We start from the raw sequence: 4727 nt of genomic DNA, 5'->3' as shown, positions 1-4727 counted from the left end.
CGCCGCCCCATCGTCGCCGGGCTGCCCCACCCCACCACTCCGTCGCCGGAACGGCATCGTCGCCGCTTCGCTCCACCAATCCTCCCCGAACGACCCCCACGCGCTCGACGCCGTCGCCGGAGACCACCTCGCCGGACTGCCTCCCCTACGTCGCCGGCGTCCCCGTCTTCCTCCTCGCGCCCCGCTGCCCAGTCCCCTGCAACCCCTTGTGAGCGCCATCCCCATCTCCCTCTCTCCTCGTCGTCGCGGTTGCCGTTCTCCACACGAGCTCACGCTCACTCGCCGTCACCCCTCGCCCGTGCGTGGCCACGCGCCCGCGCTGTCCCGTCGTGGTCACCGCCCCTCTTGGCTCCAGCGCGTGCGCACCGCACGCGCCCGTCCCCGACTTCTCCCTCGCGCGCCCGCTTGCTTCGGGCGACGCCCGCTGCGAACCACCCCCCCTGAGCTCTGTCCACGCCCGCGCTTCCCTGGAGCGCGCCGGCACCCGCGCTTGCCGTCACTGGCCACGGCCACCACCGAAGCCCCCTGCTACCCGTGCCTCCCGCTCGCCGGTCCGGTCCCCACTCCGGCCACCACCCGCGGCCTCCTCCCCGCGCTACCCCTCATCGCTGTGCCCCGCGGCCACCTCCGCTGCCTCCCTTGGCCGGCGCCTTGGCCGCCGACGCCCAGCCGCGTCGGGCCATGGCCTCTGCCTGCGGTCGGGTGCCCGTAGCGCCCGTTCGGGCCACCCCGCACCCGTCGCCCGTTATGCCCCAGGGCCTATGACATATGGGCCCGCCCCAGAACGGTTTCATAAAAAAAAGAATTAAAAAATATATATTAAATAAATAAATAATAATAAAATTAATTAATTAATTAAGGAATTAATTAAGTTAATTAATCATAATTAGATTAACCTAATTAACTAATTAGTTTAATTAAACATTAATTAGATTAGTTAAATATTAATTAGACTAAACAGTCAATGACAAACGGGACCCACACGTCAGTTGACCAGTCAACGCCTCTGTTGACTGCTGACGTCATGCTGACGTCATGCTGACGTCAGCGTGCACTGTTCTGGATAATGTTGGATTAAAATATTTAAATAAATGCTAAAAATGATTTTAATCTTTTAAAATTAATATAAAATAAACCGTAGCTCAGATGAAAAAACTTTGTACATGAAAGTTGCTCAGAACGACGAGACGAACCCGGATACGTAGCCCGTTCGTCCACCACACACCCCTAACATATCAAACCCGCAACTTTCCCCCTCCGGTTCATCTGTCAGAAAACACGAAACACCGGGAATACTTTCCCGGATGTTTTCCCCCCCTTCACCGGTATCACCTACTACCGCGTTAGGGCACACCGAACATCGCGTATTGCCTTGTTATATTTTGTGATGCTTTGTTTGCTCTGTATTCATTATTTCTTCCCCCTCTTCTCTCCTGTAGACTACGAGACCGACGCTGCTATTGACCAGTTCGACTACGGAGTTGACGACTCCTCTCTCTTGCCAGAGCAACCAGGCAAGCCCCCCCCCCCTTGATCACCAGATATCGCCTATTCTACTCTATACTGCTTGCATTAGAGTAGTGTAGCATGTTACTGCTTTCAGTTAATCCTATACTGCTGCATAGCCTGTCCTTGCTACTACTGTTGTTACCTTTACCTGCTATCCTACTGCTTAGCATAGGATGCTAGTGTTCCATCAGTGGCGCTACACTCTTGTCCGTCTGCCATGCTATACTACTGGGCTGTGATCACTTCGGGAGGTGATCACGGGCATATACGATATACTTTACACAGTTACATTATCTGTGATACTGTTCGGAGTTGGGGGCTGAAGGGGCAGGTGGCTCCATCCCGGTAGAGGTGGGCCTGGGTTCCCGACGGCCCCCGACTGTTACTTTGTGGCGGAGCGGCAGGGCAGGTTGAGACCACCTAGGAGACAGGTGGGCCTGGCCCTGTTCGGCGTTCGCGGATACTTAACACGCTTAACGAGATCTTGGTATTTGATCTGAGTTGGCTACGAGCTTATACGCACTAACCATCTACGCGGGAGTAGTTATGGGTATCCCGGCGTCGTGGTATCAGCCGAAGCACTTCAAACGTCAGCGACGGAGCGGCGCGTGCCGGATTGGAACGTAAGCCTGCTCTTGTATTAAGGGGGCTAGTTCTTCTTCCGGCCGCCCTCGCAACGTGCAGGTGTGCTATATTGATGCGTGGCCGAAGCCTGGCTTGACGTACAAGGTTATGACAGAAAGAGTTTGGGTAGAATACAAGAGAAGGAAGGAGGTTGAGATTACAACTCTATATTCTAACACCCTCCCTTAATCTCAACTAACCTAAGTTAAGATTACTCTTGAATTCTTCAAATGGTCTTGCTGGTAGTGCTTTTGTAAAACCGTCAGCCACTTGATCCTTAGAAGGAATAAATCGAATCTCAAGTTTCCTTGCCGCAACCCTTTCTCGTACAAAGTGAAAATCAATTTCTATGTGCTTTGTCCTGGCATGGAACACTGGATTTACAGACAGATATGTTGCTCCCAAATTATCACACCATAAACATGAGATACGATTCTTCTTGATTCCCAATTCCTCAAGAAGTGATTCAACCCAAATGATCTCAGCAGTTGCATTAGCCAAAGACTTGTATTTAGCTTCTGTACTTGAGCGTGACACAGTAGCTTGCTTTCTAGCACTCCAGGAGATAAGATTAGATCCAAAGAACACTGCAAAACCTCCAGTTGATCTTCTGTCATCACTACATCCTGCCCAGTCAGCATCAGAGAATGCACTCACAAGAGAAGAATTAGACCGTTTGAAATGAAGTCCTATTCCCATAGTATGTTTCACATATCTCACAATCCTCTTGACAGCTGACCAATGTGCAGAAGTAGATGCATGAAGATATTGACAAACCTTGTTGACAGCAAATGAGATATCTGGACGTGTGAGAGTTAATATTGTGGTGCTCCCACAGTACTCCTATACCTTGTACTCTCCTCCTCTTGAAGTGGCTCACCCTCATATGCTGAGAGACTTTCTGAGGAGGATAAAGGTGTAGACATTGGCTTGCAATTTTTCATCCCCATGCGAGACAGAAGCTCAAGAATATATTTTTCTGATTTAACACAATACCATCTTGAGTTTTCTTGACTTCAATACCCAAGAAGAAATGCAAATCACCTAGGTCCTTCAAGGCAAACTCTGAGCTCAAATCATGCAAAAGAGCATTAGTAGCATTTTGTGAAGAACTTGCAACTATGATATCATCAACATATATAAGCACAAAATGACTACTTCTACCTTGTTATAAATAAACAAGGATGTGTCAGCCTTGGAAGCAACAAAGCCAAGATATTTTAACTGTGAGCTCAGTCTGGAATACCATGCTCTGGGTGCTTGCTTTAGACCATAGAGTGCTTTATCAAGCTTGCAGACATACTGTGGCAATTTCTTACTCTCATACCCAGGTGGTTGTCTCATAAACACTTCCTCTTCCAGAACACCGTGCAGAAACGCATTCTGTACATCTAGCTGCCTTAAACTCCATCCTCTGGATACAGCAATGGCTAACACAAGTCTGATAGTTGCAGCTTTCACAACGGGACTAAAGGTGTCCTCATAGTCAATGCCATAACATTGCTTAAAGCCCTTTACAACTAGACGTGCCTTATATCTGTCAATGGAGCCATCTGCCTTCTTCTTAATTCTATACACCCATTTGCAATCAATAATATTTTTACCTCTCTGATTTGGTACAAGATGCCAAGTCTTATTCCTCATGAGCGCAGAATACTCCTCATCCATTGCCTTTTTCCATTTAGGATCATCAAGTGCATTCTTCAACGATGTTGGTTCTCCTGAAATACACAACATTCCATATGGTATAGTTCCATCTTTCCTAATTTTAGGATTCCGTATACCTTTCTGTAGCCAGGTCATAACACGTGAAGAAACCTCTCGCTGCACCGCTGGTATACTTGCCACAGAAGATCCAGGAGAATCTGCTGATGCAGTGGACTGATTTGTCGTCATATGCGCAGGGGATCCTGTGGCTTCTGGTGTGGCTGCCCCTCCTGCAGGCACTGGCGCAGAGGATCCGCCACCCGACCGCGACTGGAGGCGCGCGTGATGCGGAGAGGATCTGGTCCCGCCGTTGGTCCCATCTGACGCTGGCGCGCGGGGCGAGGGGGATTCGGCCCCGCTGCTGGTCCCGCCTGAAGCTGACGCGGCAGCACGGGAGTGGCCCGCCCTAGATCCAGGACTGGAGCCATCAGGGGCTTGATCCGAGGCGGATGCGGTCGCGTGATCCGAGATCTGCGCGCGTGCAGGGGTGGCAGGCGCCGCCAGATCTTCTTCGTCATCTGTGCCAGCTTCGTCTCCTTCCTCAGCATGAAATATAGGATCAAAACCAGCCATATTTTCGAGATCTTGGTCATTTTGAGCACCGTTTTCTCCAGGGACCTGCACAGGCATAAGAGAAAGACTAGTACCAGCAGGAATATCATCACATTGTTTAGTACAATTGTTGTCGCCCCCATGATCAAAAGACCGAAGATGTGAAGGAAGAAGAAGAATTTCTTTGCGGAGAAGTGCACCAGCATTAGGATGAAGGGATGCAAAGGGAAACACGGACTCATCAAATACAACATCTCTGGATATATACACCCGACCAGTAGGAACATCAAGGCACTTAACCCCTTTATGCATGGGGCTATAGCCTAAAAAGACAC

At 50.0% G+C, this 4727-nt stretch overlaps 1 long non-coding RNA gene across 1 annotated transcript in view; it reads left to right on the top strand.

The window, feature by feature from the left end:
* LOC123175103 (uncharacterized) overlaps window positions 1-2450 on the top strand; it is a 12999-nt gene extending 10549 nt beyond the window's left edge. The window contains exon 2 of the long non-coding RNA XR_006487623.1: window positions 2284-2450. This is a non-coding gene — a long non-coding RNA (uncharacterized lncRNA). The remainder of the gene's footprint in view (window positions 1-2283) is intronic.
* Window positions 2451-4727: the final 2277 nt, after the last annotated feature.

This window comes from Triticum aestivum, unplaced genomic scaffold (assembly GCF_018294505.1).
Source record: "Triticum aestivum cultivar Chinese Spring unplaced genomic scaffold, IWGSC CS RefSeq v2.1 scaffold6202, whole genome shotgun sequence".
NCBI classification, from domain to species: Eukaryota; Viridiplantae; Streptophyta; class Magnoliopsida; order Poales; family Poaceae; genus Triticum; species Triticum aestivum.
Note: the sequence above shows the minus strand (reverse complement) of the source record. Positions and strands in the feature narration are given on the sequence as shown.